The sequence below is a fragment of the Schistocerca gregaria genome, unplaced genomic scaffold (genome assembly GCF_023897955.1).
Source record: "Schistocerca gregaria isolate iqSchGreg1 unplaced genomic scaffold, iqSchGreg1.2 ptg000180l, whole genome shotgun sequence".
Taxonomy (NCBI): domain Eukaryota; kingdom Metazoa; phylum Arthropoda; class Insecta; order Orthoptera; family Acrididae; genus Schistocerca; species Schistocerca gregaria.
In genome coordinates, this window is record NW_026061730.1 from 11,563,349 (window position 1) to 11,590,117 (window position 26,769).

The 26,769-nt window shown below is 49.4% G+C and overlaps 18 non-coding genes across 18 annotated transcripts; all 18 read right to left on the reverse strand.

Moving 5' to 3' along the window:
• Positions 1-769: 769 nt before the first annotated feature.
• Positions 770-843, reverse strand: Trnat-agu (transfer RNA threonine (anticodon AGU)). The gene has a single exon. It is a non-coding gene; the product is annotated as a tRNA-Thr (tRNA).
• Positions 844-2,219: 1,376 nt separating this feature from the next.
• Trnat-agu (transfer RNA threonine (anticodon AGU)) lies at positions 2,220-2,293 on the reverse strand. The gene has a single exon. It is a non-coding gene; the product is annotated as a tRNA-Thr (tRNA).
• A 1,386-nt stretch (positions 2,294-3,679) lies between these two features.
• On the reverse strand, positions 3,680-3,753 carry Trnat-agu (transfer RNA threonine (anticodon AGU)). The gene has a single exon. It is a non-coding gene; the product is annotated as a tRNA-Thr (tRNA).
• Positions 3,754-5,129: 1,376 nt separating this feature from the next.
• On the reverse strand, positions 5,130-5,203 carry Trnat-agu (transfer RNA threonine (anticodon AGU)). Its single transcript has one exon. It is a non-coding gene; the product is annotated as a tRNA-Thr (tRNA).
• Positions 5,204-6,579: 1,376 nt separating this feature from the next.
• Positions 6,580-6,653, reverse strand: Trnat-agu (transfer RNA threonine (anticodon AGU)). The gene has a single exon. It is a non-coding gene; the product is annotated as a tRNA-Thr (tRNA).
• A 1,375-nt stretch (positions 6,654-8,028) lies between these two features.
• On the reverse strand, positions 8,029-8,102 carry Trnat-agu (transfer RNA threonine (anticodon AGU)). Its single transcript has one exon. It is a non-coding gene; the product is annotated as a tRNA-Thr (tRNA).
• A 1,386-nt stretch (positions 8,103-9,488) lies between these two features.
• Positions 9,489-9,562, reverse strand: Trnat-agu (transfer RNA threonine (anticodon AGU)). The gene has a single exon. It is a non-coding gene; the product is annotated as a tRNA-Thr (tRNA).
• Positions 9,563-10,938: 1,376 nt separating this feature from the next.
• Trnat-agu (transfer RNA threonine (anticodon AGU)) lies at positions 10,939-11,012 on the reverse strand. The gene has a single exon. It is a non-coding gene; the product is annotated as a tRNA-Thr (tRNA).
• A 1,375-nt stretch (positions 11,013-12,387) lies between these two features.
• On the reverse strand, positions 12,388-12,461 carry Trnat-agu (transfer RNA threonine (anticodon AGU)). The gene has a single exon. It is a non-coding gene; the product is annotated as a tRNA-Thr (tRNA).
• A 1,387-nt stretch (positions 12,462-13,848) lies between these two features.
• Trnat-agu (transfer RNA threonine (anticodon AGU)) lies at positions 13,849-13,922 on the reverse strand. The gene has a single exon. It is a non-coding gene; the product is annotated as a tRNA-Thr (tRNA).
• Positions 13,923-15,297: 1,375 nt separating this feature from the next.
• On the reverse strand, positions 15,298-15,371 carry Trnat-agu (transfer RNA threonine (anticodon AGU)). The gene has a single exon. It is a non-coding gene; the product is annotated as a tRNA-Thr (tRNA).
• A 1,375-nt stretch (positions 15,372-16,746) lies between these two features.
• Trnat-agu (transfer RNA threonine (anticodon AGU)) lies at positions 16,747-16,820 on the reverse strand. The gene has a single exon. It is a non-coding gene; the product is annotated as a tRNA-Thr (tRNA).
• A 1,375-nt stretch (positions 16,821-18,195) lies between these two features.
• Trnat-agu (transfer RNA threonine (anticodon AGU)) lies at positions 18,196-18,269 on the reverse strand. The gene has a single exon. It is a non-coding gene; the product is annotated as a tRNA-Thr (tRNA).
• Positions 18,270-19,644: 1,375 nt separating this feature from the next.
• Positions 19,645-19,718, reverse strand: Trnat-agu (transfer RNA threonine (anticodon AGU)). The gene has a single exon. It is a non-coding gene; the product is annotated as a tRNA-Thr (tRNA).
• Positions 19,719-21,105: 1,387 nt separating this feature from the next.
• Positions 21,106-21,179, reverse strand: Trnat-agu (transfer RNA threonine (anticodon AGU)). The gene has a single exon. It is a non-coding gene; the product is annotated as a tRNA-Thr (tRNA).
• A 1,388-nt stretch (positions 21,180-22,567) lies between these two features.
• Positions 22,568-22,641, reverse strand: Trnat-agu (transfer RNA threonine (anticodon AGU)). The gene has a single exon. It is a non-coding gene; the product is annotated as a tRNA-Thr (tRNA).
• Positions 22,642-24,030: 1,389 nt separating this feature from the next.
• Trnat-agu (transfer RNA threonine (anticodon AGU)) lies at positions 24,031-24,104 on the reverse strand. Its single transcript has one exon. It is a non-coding gene; the product is annotated as a tRNA-Thr (tRNA).
• A 1,387-nt stretch (positions 24,105-25,491) lies between these two features.
• Positions 25,492-25,565, reverse strand: Trnat-agu (transfer RNA threonine (anticodon AGU)). Its single transcript has one exon. It is a non-coding gene; the product is annotated as a tRNA-Thr (tRNA).
• Between the last annotated feature and the right edge of the window lie 1,204 nt (positions 25,566-26,769).

Genomic DNA, 26,769 nt, shown 5'->3' on the forward strand with positions numbered 1-26,769 from the left:
TCCAAGTAGTTTCGATGCTCTGGTATTACGAATGCAAATTCCGTCTGTTTTGAACGTCTTAAATTGAAAGGGCGGTCACAAATTGGTCCATTTCACTCCTTGTCCACAATCACACAGCACCTGAGGTAACAAGCACATCTCGAGCCCTATTGTGCTCTCCATTGTTCATGCCAACTCAGTGCCTCGCTCTTTGCTACTGTGTAAAACTCTTGTCGTCCAACTGCAAAACACTGGGACACAACAAGTTTCCGCGTCCCCATTGCACTGATCGTACTACGAAACGCTCCCCAAACTTGGCAATCACCCATGCAGATGACTTTTCCGACTTTACACGACGCTCACGCAACGCTCACGCTAGTGACAGCCTTATTTATAGTTCGACGTCGCGCCAAAGCGAATGAGCACATTTCGCCTACGGCTTAGGCCGCTCTTCTAGTGTGGCTGCTCTGTGTCTGCAGGCAGCGAGGGGCTGCAAGCTTCCTGTGTTCGCACCTATATCACCTGTGCTTCCTTGTCAGAGACAGACTATCGCAAAACATACAACTCACTCCATGAATTGATTGCTACGGCATCTGTTATCAGCAGTCACAACCAGCAACACCAGTAGCAGCCGACTGCACGCAAAGAATGGGAACGTGCAGTGGGATTTACGTGAAATCGGCGCAATTGTGGATGCTAATCGTTCGCTTGTATCTGCCTACACACCTCTGCCGGTTGGGAATTATTCCACTTGCATGGCAAGGTGCGCATGTAGGTGTGTTAAAAATTCTGGAGGCGCTGGGTATCGATCCCAGTACCTCTCGCACACTAAGCGAGCGCTCTACCATCTGAGCTACGCCCACCCCCCCCGATAACTAGTAGTGCTACATACAGTCATATCAACGTCACAGACCCTCGCACTCCCATTATTCCGCAGACAAACACTACTCTCTATGAATCAGTGAGGGTGTCTTTCAGGTTTCGTGCATTCTGTATCGAATCGTAGTTGGCCACAATGAAAGTGGCACGCATAACGTCGAAAATAGAGTTCAGACACCGCTCTGAGTAAGACGAACGTGTTGTCCACCTCTAGACTTCAATGACGTTAAGCCGTGATACCTAAGACAGGTCTGCACTCGATAACAGCCGGTCCCCACACTTACATCTTGCTCTCCTTATGACAGTATACATCATACCAGTCTGTAACGCTGGTTTTGCAACTTCTTGCGTGCGTTTATTTTCGCCGCGACCAACACTTACCATGCACTGACCACAAAACATGGAGGAGCCGGGGCTTGAACCCGAGACCGTTCACACGCTAAGCGAACGATCTGCCAACTGAGCTACATCTACACACACGACCAAGCCTGGCTATTCTCCATTCTTTGCGACTCTGATGTGCACGGACACGATGGTTGGTTGGTTTGTAGCGGCGAAGGTTCCAGAATACAAAGGCGCGGACACGTTCATATACACAAGAGTTCCAAGTAGTTTCGATGCTCTGGTATTACGAATGCAAATTCCGTCTGTTTTGAACGTCTTAAATTGAAAGGGCGGTCACAAATTGGTCCATTTCACTCCTTGTCCACAATCACACAGCACCTGAGGTAACAAGCACATCTCGAGCCCTATTGTGCTCTCCATTGTTCATGCCAACTCAGTGCCTCGCTCTTTGCTACTGTGTAAAACTCTTGTCGTCCAACTGCAAAACACTGGGACACAACAAGTTTCCGCGTCCCCATTGCACTGATCGTACTACGAAACGCTCCCCAAACTTGGCAATCACCCATGCAGATGACTTTTCCGACTTTACACGACGCTCACGCTAGTGACAGCCTTATTTATAGTTCGACGTCGCGCCAAAGCGAATGAGCACATTTCGCCTACGGCTTAGGCCGCTCTTCTAGTGTGGCTGCTCTGTGTCTGCAGGCAGCGAGGGGCTGCAAGCTTCCTGTGTTCGCACCTATATCACCTGTGCTTCCTTGTCAGTGACAGACTATCGCAAAACATACAACTCACTCCATGAATTGATTGCTACGGCATCTGTTATCAGCAGTCACAACCAGCAACACCAGTAGCAGCCGACTGCACGCAAAGAATGGGAACGTGCAGTGGGATTTACGTGAAATCGGTGCAATTGTGGATGCTAATCGTTCGCTTGTATCTGCCTACACACCTCTGCCGGTTGGGAATTATTCCTCTTGCATGGCAAGGTGCGCATGTAGGTGTGTTAAAAATTCTGGAGGCGCTGGGTATCGATCCCAGTACCTCTCGCACACTAAGCGAGCGCTCTACCATCTGAGCTACGCCCACCCCCCCGATAACTAGTAGTGCTACATACAGTCATATCAACGTCACAGACCCTCGCACTCCCATTATTCCGCAGACAAACACTACTCTCTATAAATCAGTGAGGGTGTCTTTCAGGTTTCGTGCATTCTGTATCGAATCGTAGTTGGCCACAATGAAAGTGGCACGCATAACGTCGAAAATAGAGTTCAGACACCGCTCTGAGTAAGACGAACGTGTTGTCCACCTCTAGACTTCAATGACGTTAAGCCGTGATACCTAAGACAGGTCTGCACTCGATAACAGCCGGTTCCCACACTTACATCTTGCTCTCCTTATGACAGTATACATCATATCAGTCTGTGACGCTGGTTTTGCAACTTCTTGCGTGCGTTTATGTTCGCCGCGACCAACACTTACCATGCACTGACCACAAAACATGGAGGAGCCGGGGCTTGAACCCGAGACCGTTCACACGCTAAGCGAACGATCTTCCAACTGAGCTACAGCTACACACACGACCAAGCCTGGCTATTCTCCATTCTTTGCGACTCTGATGTGCACGGACACGATGGTTGGTTGGTTTGTAACGGCGAAGGTACCAGAATACAAACGCGTGGACACGTTCATATACGCAAGAGTTCCAAGTAGTTTCGATGCTCTGGTATTACGAATGCAAATTCCGTCTGTTTTGAACGTCTTAAATTGAAAGGGCGGTCACAAATTGGTCCATTTCACTCCTTGTCCACAATCACACAGCACCTGAGGTAACAAGCACATCTCGAGCCCTATTGTGCTCTCCATTGTTCATGCCAACTCAGTGCCTCGCTCTTTGCTACTGTGTAAAACTCTTGTCGTCCAACTGCAAAACACTGGGACACAACAAGTTTCCGCGTTCCCATTGCACTGATCGTACTACGAAACGCTCCCCAAACTTGGCAATCACCCATGCAGATGACTTTTCCGACTTTACACGACGCTCACGCAACGCTCACGCTAGTGACAGCCTTATTTATAGTTCGACGTCGCGCCAAAGCGAATGAGCACATTTCGCCTACGGCTTAGGCCGCTCTTCTAGTGTGGCTGCTCTGTGTCTGCAGGCAGCGAGGGGCTGCAAGCTTCCTGTGTTCGCACCTATATCACCTGTGCTTCCTTGTCAGAGACAGACTATCGCAAAACATACAACTCACTCCATGAATTGATTGCTACGGCATCTGTTATCAGCAGTCACAACCAGCAACACCAGTAGCAGCCGACTGCACGCAAAGAATGGGAACGTGCAGTGGGATTTACGTGAAATCGGCGCAATTGTGGATGCTAATCGTTCGCTTGTATCTGCCTACACACCTCTGCCGGTTGGGAATTATTCCTCTTGCATGGCAAGGTGCGCATGTAGGTGTGTTAAAAATTCTGGAGGCGCTGGGTATCGATCCCAGTACCTCTCGCACACTAAGCGAGCGCTCTACCATCTGAGCTACGCCCACCCCCCCCGATAACTAGTAGTGCTACATACAGTCATATCAACGTCACAGACCCTCGCACTCCAATTATTCCGCAGACAAACACTACTCTCTACGAATCAGTGAGGGTGTCTTTCAGGTTTCGTGCATTCTGTATCGAATCGTAGTTGGCCACAATGAAAGTGGCATGCATAACGTCGAAAATAGAGTTCAGACACCGCTCTGAGTAAGACGAACGTGTTGTCCACCTCTAGACTTCAATGACGTTAAGCCGTGATACCTAAGACAGGTCTGCACTCGATAACAGCCGGTCCCCACACTTACATCTTGCTCTCCTTATGACAGTATACATCATATCAGTCTGTGACGCTGGTTTTGCAACTTCTTGCGTGCGTTTATGTTCGCCGCGACCAACACTTACCATGCACTGACCACAAAACATGGAGGAGCCGGGGCTTGAACCCGAGACCGTTCACACGCTAAGCGAACGATCTGCCAACTGAGCTACAACTACACACACGACCAAGCCTGGCTATTCTCCATTCTTTGCGACTCTGATGTGCACGGACACGATGGTTGGTTGGTTTGTAGCGGCGAAGGTACCAGAATACAAAGGCGCGGACACGTTCATATACACAAGAGTTCCAAGTAGTTTCGATGCTCTGGTATTACGAATGCAAATTCCGTCTGTTTTGAACGTCTTAAATTGAAAGGGCGGTCACAAATTGGTCCATTTCACTCCTTGTCCACAATCACACAGCACCTGAGGTAACAAGCACATCTCGAGCCCTATTGTGCTCTCCATTGTTCATGCCAACTCAGTGCCTCGCTCTTTGCTACTGTGTAAAACTCTTGTCGTCCAACTGCAAAACACTGGGACACAACAAGTTTCCGCGTCCCCATTGCACTGATCGTACTACGAAACGCTCCCCAAACTTGGCAATCACCCATGCAGATGACTTTTCCGACTTTACACGACGCTCACGCTAGTGACAGCCTTATTTATAGTTCGACGTCGCGCCAAAGCGAATGAGCACATTTCGCCTACGGCTTAGGCCGCTCTTCTAGTGTGGCTGCTCTGTGTCTGCAGGCAGCGAGGGGCTGCAAGCTTCCTGTGTTCGCACCTATATCACCTGTGCTTCCTTGTCAGAGACAGACTATCGCAAAACATACAACTCACTCCATGAATTGATTGCTACGGCATCTGTTATCAGCAGTCACAACCAGCAACACCAGTAGCAGCCGACTGCACGCAAAGAATGGGAACGTGCAGTGGGATTTACGTGAAATCGGCGCAATTGTGGATGCTAATCGTTCGCTTGTATCTGCCTACACACCTCTGCCGGTTGGGAATTATTCCACTTGCATGGCAAGGTGCGCATGTAGGTGTGTTAAAAATTCTGGAGGCGCTGGGTATCGATCCCAGTACCTCTCGCACACTAAGCGAGCGCTCTACCATCTGAGCTACGCCCACCCCCCCCGATAACTAGTAGTGCTACATACAGTCATATCAACGTCACAGACCCTCGCACTCCCATTATTCCGCAGACAAACACTACTCTCTATGAATCAGTGAGGGTGTCTTTCAGGTTTCGTGCATTCTGTATCGAATCGTAGTTGGCCACAATGAAAGTGGCACGCATAACGTCGAAAATAGAGTTCAGACACCGCTCTGAGTAAGACGAACGTGTTGTCCACCTCTAGACTTCAATGACGTTAAGCCGTGATACCTAAGACAGGTCTGCACTCGATAACAGCCGGTCCCCACACTTACATCTTGCTCTCCTTATGACAGTATACATCATACCAGTCTGTAACGCTGGTTTTGCAACTTCTTGCGTGCGTTTATTTTCGCCGCGACCAACACTTACCATGCACTGACCACAAAACATGGAGGAGCCGGGGCTTGAACCCGAGACCGTTCACACGCTAAGTGAACGATCTGCCAACTGAGCTACATCTACACACACGACCAAGCCTGGCTATTCTCCATTCTTTGCGACTCTGATGTGCACGGACACGATGGTTGGTTGGTTTGTAGCGGCGAAGGTTCCAGAATACAAAGGCGCGGACACGTTCATATACACAAGAGTTCCAAGTAGTTTCGATGCTCTGGTATTACGAATGCAAATTCCGTCTGTTTTGAACGTCTTAAATTGAAAGGGCGGTCACAAATTGGTCCATTTCACTCCTTGTCCACAATCACACAGCACCTGAGGTAACAAGCACATCTCGAGCCCTATTGTGCTCTCCATTGTTCATGCCAACTCAGTGCCTCGCTCTTTGCTACTGTGTAAAACTCTTGTCGTCCAACTGCAAAACACTGGGACACAACAAGTTTCCGCGTCCCCATTGCACTGATCGTACTACGAAACGCTCCCCAAACTTGGCAATCACCCATGCAGATGACTTTTCCGACTTTACACGACGCTCACGCTAGTGACAGCCTTATTTATAGTTCGACGTCGCGCCAAAGCGAATGAGCACATTTCGCCTACGGCTTAGGCCGCTCTTCTAGTGTGGCTGCTCTGTGTCTGCAGGCAGCGAGGGGCTGCAAGCTTCCTGTGTTCGCACCTATATCACCTGTGCTTCCTTGTCAGTGACAGACTATCGCAAAACATACAACTCACTCCATGAATTGATTGCTACGGCATCTGTTATCAGCAGTCACAACCAGCAACACCAGTAGCAGCCGACTGCACGCAAAGAATGGGAACGTGCAGTGGGATTTACGTGAAATCGGTGCAATTGTGGATGCTAATCGTTCGCTTGTATCTGCCTACACACCTCTGCCGGTTGGGAATTATTCCTCTTGCATGGCAAGGTGCGCATGTAGGTGTGTTAAAAATTCTGGAGGCGCTGGGTATCGATCCCAGTACCTCTCGCACACTAAGCGAGCGCTCTACCATCTGAGCTACGCCCACCCCCCCGATAACTAGTAGTGCTACATACAGTCATATCAACGTCACAGACCCTCGCACTCCCATTATTCCGCAGACAAACACTACTCTCTATAAATCAGTGAGGGTGTCTTTCAGGTTTCGTGCATTCTGTATCGAATCGTAGTTGGCCACAATGAAAGTGGCACGCATAACGTCGAAAATAGAGTTCAGACACCGCTCTGAGTAAGACGAACGTGTTGTCCACCTCTAGACTTCAATGACGTTAAGCCGTGATACCTAAGACAGGTCTGCACTCGATAACAGCCGGTTCCCACACTTACATCTTGCTCTCCTTATGACAGTATACATCATATCAGTCTGTGACGCTGGTTTTGCAACTTCTTGCGTGCGTTTATGTTCGCCGCGACCAACACTTACCATGCACTGACCACAAAACATGGAGGAGCCGGGGCTTGAACCCGAGACCGTTCACACGCTAAGCGAACGATCTGCCAACTGAGCTACAACTACACACACGACCAAGCCTGGCTATTCTCCATTCTTTGCGACTCTGATGTGCACGGACACGATGGTTGGTTGGTTTGTAGCGGCGAAGGTACCAGAATACAAAGGCGCGGACACGTTCATATACACAAGAGTTCCAAGTAGTTTCGATGCTCTGGTATTACGAATGCAAATTCCGTCTGTTTTGAACGTCTTAAATTGAAAGGGCGGTCACAAATTGGTCCATTTCACTCCTTGTCCACAATCACACAGCACCTGAGGTAACAAGCACATCTCGAGCCCTATTGTGCTCTCCATTGTTCATGCCAACTCAGTGCCTCGCTCTTTGCTACTGTGTAAAACTCTTGTCGTCCAACTGCAAAACACTGGGACACAACAAGTTTCCGCGTCCCCATTGCACTGATCGTACTACGAAACGCTCCCCAAACTTGGCAATCACCCATGCAGATGACTTTTCCGACTTTACACGACGCTCACGCTAGTGACAGCCTTATTTATAGTTCGACGTCGCGCCAAAGCGAATGAGCACATTTCGCCTACGGCTTAGGCCGCTCTTCTAGTGTGGCTGCTCTGTGTCTGCAGGCAGCGAGGGGCTGCAAGCTTCCTGTGTTCGCACCTATATCACCTGTGCTTCCTTGTCAGTGACAGACTATCGCAAAACATACAACTCACTCCATGAATTGATTGCTACGGCATCTGTTATCAGCAGTCACAACCAGCAACACCAGTAGCAGCCGACTGCACGCAAAGAATGGGAACGTGCAGTGGGATTTACGTGAAATCGGTGCAATTGTGGATGCTAATCGTTCGCTTGTATCTGCCTACACACCTCTGCCTTTTGGGAATTATTCCTCTTGCATGGCAAGGTGCGCATGTAGGTGTGTTAAAAATTCTGGAGGCGCTGGGTATCGATCCCAGTACCTCTCGCACACTAAGCGAGCGCTCTACCATCTGAGCTACGCCCACCCCCCCGATAACTAGTAGTGCTACATACAGTCATATCAACGTCACAGACCCTCGCACTCCCATTATTCCGCAGACAAACACTACTCTCTATAAATCAGTGAGGGTGTCTTTCAGGTTTCGTGCATTCTGTATCGAATCGTAGTTGGCCACAATGAAAGTGGCACGCATAACGTCGAAAATAGAGTTCAGACACCGCTCTGAGTAAGACGAACGTGTTGTCCACCTCTAGACTTCAATGACGTTAAGCCGTGATACCTAAGACAGGTCTGCACTCGATAACAGCCGGTTCCCACACTTACATCTTGCTCTCCTTATGACAGTATACATCATATCAGTCTGTGACGCTGGTTTTGCAACTTCTTGCGTGCGTTTATGTTCGCCGCGACCAACACTTACCATGCACTGACCACAAAACATGGAGGAGCCGGGGCTTGAACCCGAGACCGTTCACACGCTAAGCGAACGATCTTCCAACTGAGCTACAGCTACACACACGACCAAGCCTGGCTATTCTCCATTCTTTGCGACTCTGATGTGCACGGACACGATGGTTGGTTGGTTTGTAACGGCGAAGGTACCAGAATACAAACGCGTGGACACGTTCATATACGCAAGAGTTCCAAGTAGTTTCGATGCTCTGGTATTACGAATGCAAATTCCGTCTGTTTTGAACGTCTTAAATTGAAAGGGCGGTCACAAATTGGTCCATTTCACTCCTTGTCCACAATCACACAGCACCTGAGGTAACAAGCACATCTCGAGCCCTATTGTGCTCTCCATTGTTCATGCCAACTCAGTGCCTCGCTCTTTGCTACTGTGTAAAACTCTTGTCGTCCAACTGCAAAACACTGGGACACAACAAGTTTCCGCGTCCCCATTGCACTGATCGTACTACGAAACGCTCCCCAAACTTGGCAATCACCCATGCAGATGACTTTTCCGACTTTACACGACGCTCACGCAACGCTCACGCTAGTGACAGCCTTATTTATAGTTCGACGTCGCGCCAAAGCGAATGAGCACATTTCGCCTACGGCTTAGGCCGCTCTTCTAGTGTGGCTGCTCTGTGTCTGCAGGCAGCGAGGGGCTGCAAGCTTCCTGTGTTCGCACCTATATCACCTGTGCTTCCTTGTCAGAGACAGACTATCGCAAAACATACAACTCACTCCATGAATTGATTGCTACGGCATCTGTTATCAGCAGTCACAACCAGCAACACCAGTAGCAGCCGACTGCACGCAAAGAATGGGAACGTGCAGTGGGATTTACGTGAAATCGGCGCAATTGTGGATGCTAATCGTTCGCTTGTATCTGCCTACACACCTCTGCCGGTTGGGAATTATTCCTCTTGCATGGCAAGGTGCGCATGTAGGTGTGTTAAAAATTCTGGAGGCGCTGGGTATCGATCCCAGTACCTCTCGCACACTAAGCGAGCGCTCTACCATCTGAGCTACGCCCACCCCCCCCGATAACTAGTAGTGCTACATACAGTCATATCAACGTCACAGACCCTCGCACTCCAATTATTCCGCAGACAAACACTACTCTCTACGAATCAGTGAGGGTGTCTTTCAGGTTTCGTGCATTCTGTATCGAATCGTAGTTGGCCACAATGAAAGTGGCATGCATAACGTCGAAAATAGAGTTCAGACACCGCTCTGAGTAAGACGAACGTGTTGTCCACCTCTAGACTTCAATGACGTTAAGCCGTGATACCTAAGACAGGTCTGCACTCGATAACAGCCGGTCCCCACACTTACATCTTGCTCTCCTTATGACAGTATACATCATATCAGTCTGTGACGCTGGTTTTGCAACTTCTTGCGTGCGTTTATGTTCGCCGCGACCAACACTTACCATGCACTGACCACAAAACATGGAGGAGCCGGGGCTTGAACCCGAGACCGTTCACACGCTAAGCGAACGATCTGCCAACTGAGCTACAACTACACACACGACCAAGCCTGGCTATTCTCCATTCTTTGCGACTCTGATGTGCACGGACACGATGGTTGGTTGGTTTGTAGCGGCGAAGGTACCAGAATACAAAGGCGCGGACACGTTCATATACACAAGAGTTCCAAGTAGTTTCGATGCTCTGGTATTACGAATGCAAATTCCGTCTGTTTTGAACGTCTTAAATTGAAAGGGCGGTCACAAATTGGTCCATTTCACTCCTTGTCCACAATCACACAGCACCTGAGGTAACAAGCACATCTCGAGCCCTATTGTGCTCTCCATTGTTCATGCCAACTCAGTGCCTCGCTCTTTGCTACTGTGTAAAACTCTTGTCGTCCAACTGCAAAACACTGGGACACAACAAGTTTCCGCGTCCCCATTGCACTGATCGTACTACGAAACGCTCCCCAAACTTGGCAATCACCCATGCAGATGACTTTTCCGACTTTACACGACGCTCACGCTAGTGACAGCCTTATTTATAGTTCGACGTCGCGCCAAAGCGAATGAGCACATTTCGCCTACGGCTTAGGCCGCTCTTCTAGTGTGGCTGCTCTGTGTCTGCAGGCAGCGAGGGGCTGCAAGCTTCCTGTGTTCGCACCTATATCACCTGTGCTTCCTTGTCAGAGACAGACTATCGCAAAACATACAACTCACTCCATGAATTGATTGCTACGGCATCTGTTATCAGCAGTCACAACCAGCAACACCAGTAGCAGCCGACTGCACGCAAAGAATGGGAACGTGCAGTGGGATTTACGTGAAATCGGTGCAATTGTGGATGCTAATCGTTCGCTTGTATCTGCCTACACACCTCTGCCGGTTGGGAATTATTCCTCTTGCATGGCAAGGTGCGCATGTAGGTGTGTTAAAAATTCTGGAGGCGCTGGGTATCGATCCCAGTACCTCTCGCACACTAAGCGAGCGCTCTACCATCTGAGCTACGCCCACCCCCCCGATAACTAGTAGTGCTACATACAGTCATATCAACGTCACAGACCCTCGCACTCCCATTATTCCGCAGACAAGCACTACTCTCTTTAAATCAGTGAGGGTGTCTTTCAGGTTTCGTGCATTCTGTATCGAATCGTAGTTGGCCACAATGAAAGTGGCACGCATAACGTCGAAAATAGAGTTCAGACACCGCTCTGAGTAAGACGAACGTGTTGTCCACCTCTAGACTTCAATGACGTTAAGCCGTGATACCTAAGACAGGTCTGCACTCGATAACAGCCGGTCCCCACACTTACATCTTGCTCTCCTTATGACAGTATACATCATATCAGTCTGTGACGCTGGTTTTGCAACTTCTTGCGTGCGTTTATGTTCGCCGCGACCAACACTTACCATGCACTGACCACAAAACATGGAGGAGCCGGGGCTTGAACCCGAGACCGTTCACACGCTAAGTGAACGATCTGCCAACTGAGCTACATCTACACACACGACCAAGCCTGGCTATTCTCCATTCTTTGCGACTCTGATGTGCACGGACACGATGGTTGGTTGGTTTGTAGCGGCGAAGGTTCCAGAATACAAAGGCGCGGACACGTTCATATACACAAGAGTTCCAAGTAGTTTCGATGCTCTGGTATTACGAATGCAAATTCTGTCTGTTTTGAACGTCTTAAATTGAAAGGGCGGTCACAAATTGGTCCATTTCACTCCTTGTCCACAATCACACAGCACCTGAGGTAACAAGCACATCTCGAGCCCTATTGTGCTCTCCATTGTTCATGCCAACTCAGTGCCTCGCTCTTTGCTACTGTGTAAAACTCTTGTCGTCCAACTGCAAAACACTGGGACACAACAAGTTTCCGCGTCCCCATTGCACTGATCGTACTACGAAACGCTCCCCAAACTTGGCAATCACCCATGCAGATGACTTTTCCGACTTTACACGACGCTCACGCTAGTGACAGCCTTATTTATAGTTCGACGTCGCGCCAAAGCGAATGAGCACATTTCGCCTACGGCTTAGGCCGCTCTTCTAGTGTGGCTGCTCTGTGTCTGCAGGCAGCGAGGGGCTGCAAGCTTCCTGTGTTCGCACCTATATCACCTGTGCTTCCTTGTCAGAGACAGACTATCGCAAAACATACAACTCACTCCATGAATTGATTGCTACGGCATCTGTTATCAGCAGTCACAACCAGCAACACCAGTAGCAGCCGACTGCACGCAAATAATGGGAACGTGCAGTGGGATTTACGTGAAATCGGCGCAATTGTGGATGCTAATCGTTCGCTTGTATCTGCCTACACACCTCTGCCGGTTGGGAATTATTCCACTTGCATGGCAAGGTGCGCATGTAGGTGTGTTAAAAATTCTGGAGGCGCTGGGTATCGATCCCAGTACCTCTCGCACACTAAGCGAGCGCTCTACCATCTGAGCTACGCCCACCCCCCCCCCCCCCCCCCCGATAACTAGTAGTGCTACATACAGTCATATCAACGTCACAGACCCTCGCACTCCCATTATTCCGCAGACAAACACTACTCTCTATGAATCAGTGAGGGTGTCTTTCAGGTTTCGTGCATTCTGTATCGAATCGTAGTTGGCCACAATGAAAGTGGCACGCATAACGTCGAAAATAGAGTTCAGACACCGCTCTGAGTAAGACGAACGTGTTGTCCACCTCTAGACTTCAATGACGTTAAGCCGTGATACCTAAGACAGGTCTGCACTCGATAACAGCCGGTCCCCACACTTACATCTTGCTCTCCTTATGACAGTATACATCATATCAGTCTGTGACGCTGGTTTTGCAACTTCTTGCGTGCGTTTATGTTCGCCGCGACCAACACTTACCATGCACTGACCACAAAACATGGAGGAGCCGGGGCTTGAACCCGAGACCGTTCACACGCTAAGCGAACGATCTGCCAACTGAGCTACAGCTACACACACGACCAAGCCTGGCTATTCTCCATTCTTTGCGACTCTGATGTGCACGGACACGATGGTTGGTTGGTTTGTAGCGGCGAAGGTACCAGAATACAAAGGCGCGGACACGTTCATATACGCAAGAGTTCCAAGTAGTTTCGATGCTCTGGTATTACGAATGCAAATTCCGTCTGTTTTGAACGTCTTAAATTGAAAGGGCGGTCACAAATTGGTCCATTTCACTCCTTGTCCACAATCACACAGCACCTGAGGTAACAAGCACATCTCGAGCCCTATTGTGCTCTCCATTGTTCATGCCAACTCAGTGCCTCGCTCTTTGCTACTGTGTAAAACTCTTGTCGTCCAACTGCAAAACACTGGGACACAACAAGTTTCCGCGTCCCCATTGCACTGATCGTACTACGAAACGCTCCCCAAACTTGGCAATCACCCATGCAGATGACTTTTCCGACTTTACACGACGCTCACGCTAGTGACAGCCTTATTTATAGTTCGACGTCGCGCCAAAGCGAATGAGCACATTTCGCCTACGGCTTAGGCCGCTCTTCTAGTGTGGCTGCTCTGTGTCTGCAGGCAGCGAGGGGCTGCAAGCTTCCTGTGTTCGCACCTATATCACCTGTGCTTCCTTGTCAGAGACAGACTATCGCAAAACATACAACTCACTCCATGAATTGATTGCTACGGCATCTGTTATCAGCAGTCACAACCAGCAACACCAGTAGCAGCCGACTGCACGCAAAGAATGGGAACGTGCAGTGGGATTTACGTGAAATCGGTGCAATTGTGGATGCTAATCGTTCGCTTGTATCTGCCTACACACCTCTGCCGGTTGGGAATTATTCCTCTTGCATGGCAAGGTGCGCATGTAGGTGTGTTAAAAATTCTGGAGGCGCTGGGTATCGATCCCAGTACCTCTCGCACACTAAGCGAGCGCTCTACCATCTGAGCTACGCCCACCCCCCCGATAACTAGTAGTGCTACATACAGTCATATCAACGTCACAGACCCTCGCACTCCCATTATTCCGCAGACAAGCACTACTCTCTATAAATCAGTGAGGGTGTCTTTCAGGTTTCGTGCATTCTGTATCGAATCGTAGTTGGCCACAATGAAAGTGGCACGCATAACGTCGAAAATAGAGTTCAGACACCGCTCTGAGTAAGACGAACGTGTTGTCCACCTCTAGACTTCAATGACGTTAAGCCGTGATACCTAAGACAGGTCTGCACTCGATAACAGCCGGTCCCCACACTTACATCTTGCTCTCCTTATGACAGTATACATCATATCAGTCTGTGACACTGGTTTTGCAACTTCTTGCGTGCGTTTATGTTCGCCGCGACCAACACTTACCATGCACTGACCACAAAACATGGAGGAGCCGGGGCTTGAACCCGAGACCGTTCACACGCTAAGCGAACGATCTGCCAACTGAGCTACAGCTACACACACGACCAAGCCTGGCTATTCTCCATTCTTTGCGACTCTGATGTGCACGGACACGATGGTTGGTTGGTTTGTAGCGGCGAAGGTACCAGAATACAAAGGCGCGGACACGTTCATATACGCAAGAGTTCCAAGTAGTTTCGATGCTCTGGTATTACGAATGCAAATTCCGTCTGTTTTGAACGTCTTAAATTGAAAGGGCGGTCACAAATTGGTCCATTTCACTCCTTGTCCACAATCACACAGCACCTGAGGTAACAAGCACATCTCGAGCCCTATTGTGCTCTCCATTGTTCATGCCAACTCAGTGCCTCGCTCTTTGCTACTGTGTAAAACTCTTGTCGTCCAACTGCAAAACACTGGGACACAACAAGTTTCCGCGTCCCCATTGCACTGATCATACTACGAAACGCTCCCCAAACTTGGCAATCACCCATGCAGATGACTTTTCCGACTTTACACGACGCTCACGCTAGTGACAGCCTTATTTATAGTTCGACGTCGCGCCAAAGCGAATGAGCACATTTCGCCTACGGCTTAGGCCGCTCTTCTAGTGTGGCTGCTCTGTGTCTGCAGGCAGCGAGGGGCTGCAAGCTTCCTGTGTTCGCACCTATATCACCTGTGCTTCCTTGTCAGAGACAGACTATCGCAAAACATACAACTCACTCCATGAATTGATTGCTACGGCATCTGTTATCAGCAGTCACAACCAGCAACACCAGTAGCAGCCGACTGCACGCAAAGAATGGGAACGTGCAGTGGGATTTACGTGAAATCGGTGCAATTGTGGATGCTAATCGTTCGCTTGTATCTGCCTACACACCTCTGCCGGTTGGGAATTATTCCTCTTGCATGGCAAGGTGCGCATGTAGGTGTGTTAAAAATTCTGGAGGCGCTGGGTATCGATCCCAGTACCTCTCGCACACTAAGCGAGCGCTCTACCATCTGAGCTACGCCCACCCCCCCGATAACTAGTAGTGCTACATACAGTCATATCAACGTCACAGACCCTCGCACTCCCATTATTCCGCAGACAAGCACTACTCTCTTTAAATCAGTGAGGGTGTCTTTCAGGTTTCGTGCATTCTGTATCGAATCGTAGTTGGCCACAATGAAAGTGGCACGCATAACGTCGAAAATAGAGTTCAGACACCGCTCTGAGTAAGACGAACGTGTTGTCCACCTCTAGACTTCAATGACGTTAAGCCGTGATACCTAAGACAGGTCTGCACTCGATAACAGCCGGTCCCCACACTTACATCTTGCTCTCCTTATGACAGTATACATCATATCAGTCTGTGACGCTGGTTTTGCAACTTCTTGCGTGCGTTTATGTTCGCCGCGACCAACACTTACCATGCACTGACCACAAAACATGGAGGAGCCGGGGCTTGAACCCGAGACCGTTCACACGCTAAGTGAACGATCTGCCAACTGAGCTACATCTACACACACGACCAAGCCTGGCTATTCTCCATTCTTTGCGACTCTGATGTGCACGGACACGATGGTTGGTTGGTTTGTAGCGGCGAAGGTTCCAGAATACAAAGGCGCGGACACGTTCATATACACAAGAGTTCCAAGTAGTTTCGATGCTCTGGTATTACGAATGCAAATTCCGTCTGTTTTGAACGTCTTAAATTGAAAGGGCGGTCACAAATTGGTCCATTTCACTCCTTGTCCACAATCACACAGCACCTGAGGTAACAAGCACATCTCGAGCCCTATTGTGCTCTCCATTGTTCATGCCAACTCAGTGCCTCGCTCTTTGCTACTGTGTAAAACTCTTGTCGTCCAACTGCAAAACACTGGGACACAACAAGTTTCCGCGTCCCCATTGCACTGATCGTACTACGAAACGCTCCCCAAACTTGGCAATCACCCATGCAGATGACTTTTCCGACTTTACACGACGCTCACGCTAGTGACAGCCTTATTTATAGTTCGACGTCGCGCCAAAGCGAATGAGCACATTTCGCCTACGGCTTAGGCCGCTCTTCTAGTGTGGCTGCTCTGTGTCTGCAGGCAGCGAGGGGCTGCAAGCTTCCTGTGTTCGCACCTATATCACCTGTGCTTCCTTGTCAGAGACAGACTATCGCAAAACATACAACTCACTCCATGAATTGATTGCTACGGCATCTGTTATCAGCAGTCACAACCAGCAACACCAGTAGCAGCCGACTGCACGCAAAGAATGGGAACGTGCAGTGGGATTTACGTGAAATCGGTGCAATTGTGGATGCTAATCGTTCGCTTGTATCTGCCTACACACCTCTGCCGGTTGGGAATTATTCCTCTTGCATGGCAAGGTGCGCATGTAGGTGTGTTAAAAATTCTGGAGGCGCTGGGTATCGATCCCAGTACCTCTCGCACACTAAGCGAGCGCTCTACCATCTGAGCTACGCCTACCCCCCCGATAACTAGTAGTGCTACATACAGTCATATCAACGTCACAGACCCTCGCACTCCCATTATTCCGCAGACAAACACTACTCTCTATAAATCAGTGAGGGTGTCTTTCAGGTTTCGTGCATTCTGTATCGAATCGTAGTTGGCCACAATGAAAGTGGCACGCATAACGTCGAAAATAGAGTTCAGACACCGCTCTGAGTAAGACGAACGTGTTGTCCACCTCTAGACTTCAATGACGTTAAGCCGTGATACCTAAGACAGGTCTGCACTCGATAACAGCCGGTCCCCACGCTTACATCTTGCTCTCCTTATGACAGTATACATCATATCAGTCTGTGACGCTGGTTTTGCAACTTCTTGCGTGCGTTTATGTTCGCCGCGACCAACACTTACCATGCACTGACCACAAAACATGGAGGAGCCGGGGCTTGAACCCGAAACCGTTCAAACGCTAAGCGAACGATCTGCCAACTGAGCTACAGCTACACACACGACCAAGCTTGGCTATTCTCCATTCTTTGCGACTCTGATGTGCACGGACACGATGGTTGGTTGGTTTGTAGCGGCGAAGGTACCAGAATACAAAGGCGCGGACACGTTCATATACGCAAGAGTTCCAAGTAGTTTCGATGCTCTGGTATTACGAATGCAAATTCCGTCTGTTTTGAACGTCTTAAATTGAAAGGGCGGTCACAAATTGGTCCATTTCACTCCTTGTCCACAATCACACAGCACCTGAGGTAACAAGCACATCTCGAGCCCTATTGTGCTCTCCATTGTTCATGCCAACTCAGTGCCTCGCTCTTTGCTACTGTGTAAAACTCTTGTCGTCCAACTGCAAAACACTGGGACACAACAAGTTTCCGCGTCCCCATTGCACTGATCGTACTACGAAACGCTCCCCAAACTTGGCAATCACCCATGCAGATGACTTTTCCGACTTTACACGACGCTCACGCTAGTGACAGCCTTATTTATAGTTCGACGTCGCGCCAAAGCGAATGAGCACATTTCGCCTACGGCTCTGGCCGCTCTTCTAGTGTGGCTGCTCTGTGTCTGCAGGCAGCGAGGGGCTGCAAGCTTCCTGTGTTCGCACCTATATCACCTGTGCTTCCTTGTCAGAGACAGACTATCGCAAAACATACAACTCACTCCATGAATTGATTGCTACAGCATCTGTTATCAGCAGTCACAACCAGCAACACCAGTAGCAGCCGACTGCACGCAAAGAATGGCAACGTGCAGTGGGATTTACGTGAAATCGGCGCAATTGTGGATGCTAATCGTTCGCTTGTATCTGCCTACACACCTCTGCCGGTTGGGAATTATTCCTCTTGCATGGCAAGGTGCGCATGTAGGTGTGTTAAAAATTCTGGAGGCGCTGGGTATCGATCCCAGTACCTCTCGCACACTAAGCGAGCGCTCTACCATCTGAGCTACGCCTACCCCCCCGATAACTAGTAGTGCTACATACAGTCATATCAACGTCACAGACCCTCGCACTCCCATTATTCCGCAGACAAACACTACTCTCTATAAATCAGTGAGGGTGTCTTTCAGGTTTCGTGCATTCTGTATCGAATCGTAGTTGGCCACAATGAAAGTGGCACGCATAACGTCGAAAATAGAGTTCAGACACCGCTCTGAGTAAGACGAACGTGTTGTCCACCTCTAGACTTCAATGACGTTAAGCCGTGATACCTAAGACAGGTCTGCACTCGATAACAGCCGGTCCCCACGCTTACATCTTGCTCTCCTTATGACAGTATACATCATATCAGTCTGTGACGCTGGTTTTGCAACTTCTTGCGTGCGTTTATGTTCGCCGCGACCAACACTTACCATGCACTGACCACAAAACATGGAGGAGCCGGGGCTTGAACCCGAAACCGTTCAAACGCTAAGCGAACGATCTGCCAACTGAGCTACAGCTACACACACGACCAAGCTTGGCTATTCTCCATTCTTTGCGACTCTGATGTGCACGGACACGATGGTTGGTTGGTTTGTAGCGGCGAAGGTACCAGAATACAAAGGCGCGGACACGTTCATATACGCAAGAGTTCCAAGTAGTTTCGATGCTCTGGTATTACGAATGCAAATTCCGTCTGTTTTGAACGTCTTAAATTGAAAGGGCGGTCACAAATTGGTCCATTTCACTCCTTGTCCACAATCACACAGCACCTGAGGTAACAAGCACATCTCGAGCCCTATTGTGCTCTCCATTGTTCATGCCAACTCAGTGCCTCGCTCTTTGCTACTGTGTAAAACTCTTGTCGTCCAACTGCAAAACACTGGGACACAACAAGTTTCCGCGTCCCCATTGCACTGATCGTACTACGAAACGCTCCCCAAACTTGGCAATCACCCATGCAGATGACTTTTCCGACTTTACACGACGCTCACGCTAGTGACAGCCTTATTTATAGTTCGACGTCGCGCCAAAGCGAATGAGCACATTTCGCCTACGGCTCTGGCCGCTCTTCTAGTGTGGCTGCTCTGTGTCTGCAGGCAGCGAGGGGCTGCAAGCTTCCTGTGTTCGCACCTATATCACCTGTGCTTCCTTGTCAGAGACAGACTATCGCAAAACATACAACTCACTCCATGAATTGATTGCTACAGCATCTGTTATCAGCAGTCACAACCAGCAACACCAGTAGCAGCCGACTGCACGCAAAGAATGGCAACGTGCAGTGGGATTTACGTGAAATCGGCGCAATTGTGGATGCTAATCGTTCGCTTGTATCTGCCTACACACCTCTGCCGGTTGGGAATTATTCCTCTTGCATGGCAAGGTGCGCATGTAGGTGTGTTAAAAATTCTGGAGGCGCTGGGTATCGATCCCAGTACCTCTCGCACACTAAGCGAGCGCTCTACCATCTGAGCTACGCCCACCCCCCCCGATAACTAGTAGTGCTACATACAGTCATATCAACGTCACAGACCCTCGCACTCCCATTATTCCGCAGACAAACACTACTCTCTATGAATCAGTGAGGGTGTCTTTCAGGTTTCGTGCATTCTGTATCGAATCGTAGTTGGCCACAATGAAAGTGGCACGCATAACGTCGAAAATAGAGTTCAGACACCGCTCTGAGTAAGACGAACGTGTTGTCCACCTCTAGACTTCAATGACGTTAAGCCGTGATACCTAAGACAGGTCTGCACTCGATAACAGCCGGTCCCCACACTTACATCTTGCTCTCCTTATGACAGTATACATCATACCAGTCTGTAACGCTGGTTTTGCAACTTCTTGCGTGCGTTTATTTTCGCCGCGACCAACACTTACCATGCACTGACCACAAAACATGGAGGAGCCGGGGCTTGAACCCGAGACCGTTCACACGCTAAGCGAACGATCTGCCAACTGAGCTACAGCTACACACACGACCAAGCCTGGCTATTCTCCATTCTTTGCGACTCTGATGTGCACGGACACGATGGTTGGTTGGTTTGTAGCGGCGAAGGTACCAGAATACAAAGGCGCGGACACGTTCATATACACAAGAGTTCCAAGTAGTTTCGATGCTCTGGTATTACGAATGCAAATTCCGTCTGTTTTGAACGTCTTAAATTGAAAGGGCGGTCACAAATTGGTCCATTTCACTCCTTGTCCACAATCACACAGCACCTGAGGTAACAAGCACATCTCGAGCCCTATTGTGCTCTCCATTGTTCATGCCAACTCAGTGCCTCGCTCTTTGCTACTGTGTAAAACTCTTGTCGTCCAACTGCAAAACACTGGGACACAACAAGTTTCCGCGTCCCCATTGCACTGATCGTACTACGAAACGCTCCCCAAACTTGGCAATCACCCATGCAGATGACTTTTCCCTCTTTACACGACGCTCACGCAACGCTCACGCTAGTGACAGCCTTATTTATAGTTCGACGTCGCGCCAAAGCGAATGAGCACATTTCGCCTACGGCTTAGGCCGCTCTTCTAGTGTGGCTGCTCTGTGTCTGCAGGCAGCGAGGGGCTGCAAGCTTCCTGTGTTCGCACCTATATCACCTGTGCTTCCTTGTCAGAGACAGACTATCGCAAAACATACAACTCACTCCATGAATTGATTGCTACGGCATCTGTTATCAGCAGTCACAACCAGCAACACCAGTAGCAGCCGACTGCACGCAAAGAATGGGAACGTGCAGTGGGATTTACGTGAAATCGGCGCAATTGTGGATGCTAATCGTTCGCTTGTATCTGCCTACACACCTCTGCCGGTTGGGAATTATTCCACTTGCATGGCAAGGTGCGCATGTAGGTGTGTTAAAAATTCTGGAGGCGCTGGGTATCGATCCCAGTACCTCTCGCACACTAAGCGAGCGCTCTACCATCTGAGCTACGCCCACCCCCCCCCGATAACTAGTAGTGCTACATACAGTCATATCAACGTCACAGACCCTCGCACTCCCATTATTCCGCAGACAAACACTACTCTCTATGAATCAGTGAGGGTGTCTTTCAGGTTTCGTGCATTCTGTATCGAATCGTAGTTGGCCACAATGAAAGTGGCACGCATAACGTCGAAAATAGAGTTCAGACACCGCTCTGAGTAAGACGAACGTGTTGTCCACCTCTAGACTTCAATGACGTTAAGCCGTGATACCTAAGACAGGTCTGCACTCGATAACAGCCGGTCCCCACACTTACATCTTGCTCTCCTTATGACAGTATACATCATATCAGTCTGTAACGCTGGTTTTGCAACTTCTTGCGTGCGTTTATTTTCGCCGCGACCAACACTTACCATGCACTGACCACAAAACATGGAGGAGCCGGGGCTTGAACCCGAGACCGTTCACACGCTAAGCGAACGATCTGCCAACTGAGCTACAGCTACACACACGACCAAGCCTGGCTATTCTCCATTCTTTGCGACTCTGATGTGCACGGACACGATGGTTGGTTGGTTTGTAGCGGCGAAGGTACCAGAATACAAAGGCGCGGACACGTTCATATACACAAGAGTTCCAAGTAGTTTCGATGCTCTGGTATTACGAATGCAAATTCCGTCTGTTTTGAACGTCTTAAATTGAAAGGGCGGTCACAAATTGGTCCATTTCACTCCTTGTCCACAATCACACAGCACCTGAGGTAACAAGCACATCTCGAGCCCTATTGTGCTCTCCATTGTTCATGCCAACTCAGTGCCTCGCTCTTTGCTACTGTGTAAAACTCTTGTCGTCCAACTGCAAAACACTGGGACACAACAAGTTTCCGCGTCCCCATTGCACTGATCGTACTACGAAACGCTCCCCAAACTTGGCAATCACCCATGCAGATGACTTTTCCGACTTTACACGACGCTCACGCAACGCTCACGCTAGTGACAGCCTTATTTATAGTTCGACGTCGCGCCAAAGCGAATGAGCACATTTCGCCTACGGCTTAGGCCGCTCTTCTAGTGTGGCTGCTCTGTGTCTGCAGGCAGCGAGGGGCTGCAAGCTTCCTGTGTTCGCACCTATATCACCTGTGCTTCCTTGTCAGAGACAGACTATCGCAAAACATACAACTCACTCCATGAATTGATTGCTACGGCATCTGTTATCAGCAGTCACAACCAGCAACACCAGTAGCAGCCGACTGCACGCAAAGAATGGGAACGTGCAGTGGGATTTACGTGAAATCGGCGCAATTGTGGATGCTAATCGTTCGCTTGTATCTGCCTACACACCTCTGCCGGTTGGGAATTATTCCACTTGCATGGCAAGGTGCGCATGTAGGTGTGTTAAAAATTCTGGAGGCGCTGGGTATCGATCCCAGTACCTCTCGCACACTAAGCGAGCGCTCTACCATCTGAGCTACGCCCACCCCCCCCCCGATAACTAGTAGTGCTACATACAGTCATATCAACGTCACAGACCCTCGCACTCCCATTATTCCGCAGACAAACACTACTCTCTATGAATCAGTGAGGGTGTCTTTCAGGTTTCGTGCATTCTGTATCGAATCGTAGTTGGCCACAATGAAAGTGGCACGCATAACGTCGAAAATAGAGTTCAGACACCGCTCTGAGTAAGACGAACGTGTTGTCCACCTCTAGACTTCAATGACGTTAAGCCGTGATACCTAAGACAGGTCTGCACTCGATAACAGCCGGTCCCCACACTTACATCTTGCTCTCCTTATGACAGTATACATCATATCAGTCTGTAACGCTGGTTTTGCAACTTCTTGCGTGCGTTTATTTTCGCCGCGACCAACACTTACCATGCACTGACCACAAAACATGGAGGAGCCGGGGCTTGAACCCGAGACCGTTCACACGCTAAGCGAACGATCTGCCAACTGAGCTACAGCTACACACACGACCAAGCCTGGCTATTCTCCATTCTTTGCGACTCTGATGTGCACGGACACGATGGTTGGTTGGTTTGTAGCGGCGAAGGTACCAGAATACAAAGGCGCGGACACGTTCATATACACAAGAGTTCCAAGTAGTTTCGATGCTCTGGTATTACGAATGCAAATTCCGTCTGTTTTGAACGTCTTAAATTGAAAGGGCGGTCACAAATTGGTCCATTTCACTCCTTGTCCACAATCACACAGCACCTGAGGTAACAAGCACATCTCGAGCCCTATTGTGCTCTCCATTGTTCATGCCAACTCAGTGCCTCGCTCTTTGCTACTGTGTAAAACTCTTGTCGTCCAACTGCAAAACACTGGGACACAACAAGTTTCCGCGTCCCCATTGCACTGATCGTACTACGAAACGCTCCCCAAACTTGGCAATCACCCATGCAGATGACTTTTCCGACTTTACACGACGCTCACGCAACGCTCACGCTAGTGACAGCCTTATTTATAGTTCGACGTCGCGCCAAAGCGAATGAGCACATTTCGCCTACGGCTTAGGCCGCTCTTCTAGTGTGGCTGCTCTGTGTCTGCAGGCAGCGAGGGGCTGCAAGCTTCCTGTGTTCGCACCTATATCACCTGTGCTTCCTTGTCAGAGACAGACTATCGCAAAACATACAACTCACTCCATGAATTGATTGCTACGGCATCTGTTATCAGCAGTCACAACCAGCAACACCAGTAGCAGCCGACTGCACGCAAAGAATGGGAACGTGCAGTGGGATTTACGTGAAATCGGCGCAATTGTGGATGCTAATCGTTCGCTTGTATCTGCCTACACACCTCTGCCGGTTGGGAATTATTCCACTTGCATGGCAAGGTGCGCATGTAGGTGTGTTAAAAATTCTGGAGGCGCTGGGTATCGATCCCAGTACCTCTCGCACACTAAGCGAGCGCTCTACCATCTGAGCTACGCCCACCCCCCCCGATAACTAGTAGTGCTACATACAGTCATATCAACGTCACAGACCCTCGCACTCCCATTATTCCGCAGACAAACACTACTCTCTATGAATCAGTGAGGGTGTCTTTCAGGTTTCGTGCATTCTGTATCGAATCGTAGTTGGCCACAATGAAAGTGGCACGCATAACGTCGAAAATAGAGTTCAGACACCGCTCTGAGTAAGACGAACGTGTTGTCCACCTCTAGACTTCAATGACGTTAAGCCGTGATACCTAAGACAGGTCTGCACTCGATAACAGCCGGTCCCCACACTTACATCTTGCTCTCCTTATGACAGTATACATCATATCAGTCTGTAACGCTGGTTTTGCAACTTCTTGCGTGCGTTTATTTTCGCCGCGACCAACACTTACCATGCACTGACCACAAAACATGGAGGAGCCGGGGCTTGAACCCGAGACCGTTCACACGCTAAGCGAACGATCTGCCAACTGAGCTACAGCTACACACACGACCAAGCCTGGCTATTCTCCATTCTTTGCGACTCTGATGTGCACGGACACGATGGTTGGTTGGTTTGTAGCGGCGAAGGTACCAGAATACAAAGGCGCGGACACGTTCATATACACAAGAGTTCCAAGTAGTTTCGATGCTCTGGTATTACGAATGCAAATTCCGTCTGTTTTGAACGTCTTAAATTGAAAGGGCGGTCACAAATTGGTCCATTTCACTCCTTGTCCACAATCACACAGCACCTGAGGTAACAAGCACATCTCGAGCCCTATTGTGCTCTCCATTGTTCATGCCAACTCAGTGCCTCGCTCTTTGCTACTGTGTAAAACTCTTGTCGTCCAACTGCAAAACACTGGGACACAACAAGTTTCCGCGTCCCCATTGCACTGATCGTACTACGAAACGCTCCCCAAACTTGGCAATCACCCATGCAGATGACTTTTCCGACTTTACACGACGCTCACGCAACGCTCACGCTAGTGACAGCCTTATTTATAGTTCGACGTCGCGCCAAAGCGAATGAGCACATTTCGCCTACGGCTTAGGCCGCTCTTCTAGTGTGGCTGCTCTGTGTCTGCAGGCAGCGAGGGGCTGCAAGCTTCCTGTGTTCGCACCTATATCACCTGTGCTTCCTTGTCAGAGACAGACTATCGCAAAACATACAACTCACTCCATGAATTGATTGCTACGGCATCTGTTATCAGCAGTCACAACCAGCAACACCAGTAGCAGCCGACTGCACGCAAAGAATGGGAACGTGCAGTGGGATTTACGTGAAATCGGCGCAATTGTGGATGCTAATCGTTCGCTTGTATCTGCCTACACACCTCTGCCGGTTGGGAATTATTCCACTTGGATGGCAAGGTGCGCATGTAGGTGTGTTAAAAATTCTGGAGGCGCTGGGTATCGATCCCAGTACCTCTCGCACACTAAGCGAGCGCTCTACCATCTGAGCTACGCCCACCCCCCCCCGATAACTAGTAGTGCTACATACAGTCATATCAACGTCACAGACCCTCGCACTCCCATTATTCCGCAGACAAACACTACTCTCTATGAATCAGTGAGGGTGTCTTTCAGGTTTCGTGCATTCTGTATCGAATCGTAGTTGGCCACAATGAAAGTGGCACGCATAACGTCGAAAATAGAGTTCAGACACCGCTCTGAGTAAGACGAACGTGTTGTCCACCTCTAGACTTCAATGACGTTAAGCCGTGATACCTAAGACAGGTCTGCACTCGATAACAGCCGGTCCCCACACTTACATCTTGCTCTCCTTATGACAGTATACATCATATCAGTCTGTAACGCTGGTTTTGCAACTTCTTGCGTGCGTTTATTTTCGCCGCGACCAACACTTACCATGCACTGACCACAAAACATGGAGGAGCCGGGGCTTGAACCCGAGACCGTTCACACGCTAAGCGAACGATCTGCCAACTGAGCTACAGCTACACACACGACCAAGCCTGGCTATTCTCCATTCTTTGCGACTCTGATGTGCACGGACACGATGGTTGGTTGGTTTGTAGCGGCGAAGGTACCAGAATACAAAGGCGCGGACACGTTCATATACACAAGAGTTCCAAGTAGTTTCGATGCTCTGGTATTACGAATGCAAATTCCGTCTGTTTTGAACGTCTTAAATTGAAAGGGCGGTCACAAATTGGTCCATTTCACTCCTTGTCCACAATCACACAGCACCTGAGGTAACAAGCACATCTCGAGCCCTATTGTGCTCTCCATTGTTCATGCCAACTCAGTGCCTCGCTCTTTGCTACTGTGTAAAACTCTTGTCGTCCAACTGCAAAACACTGGGACACAACAAGTTTCCGCGTCCCCATTGCACTGATCGTACTACGAAACGCTCCCCAAACTTGGCAATCACCCATGCAGATGACTTTTCCGACTTTACACGACGCTCACGCAACGCTCACGCTAGTGACAGCCTTATTTATAGTTCGACGTCGCGCCAAAGCGAATGAGCACATTTCGCCTACGGCTTAGGCCGCTCTTCTAGTGTGGCTGCTCTGTGTCTGCAGGCAGCGAGGGGCTGCAAGCTTCCTGTGTTCGCACCTATATCACCTGTGCTTCCTTGTCAGAGACAGACTATCGCAAAACATACAACTCACTCCATGAATTGATTGCTACGGCATCTGTTATCAGCAG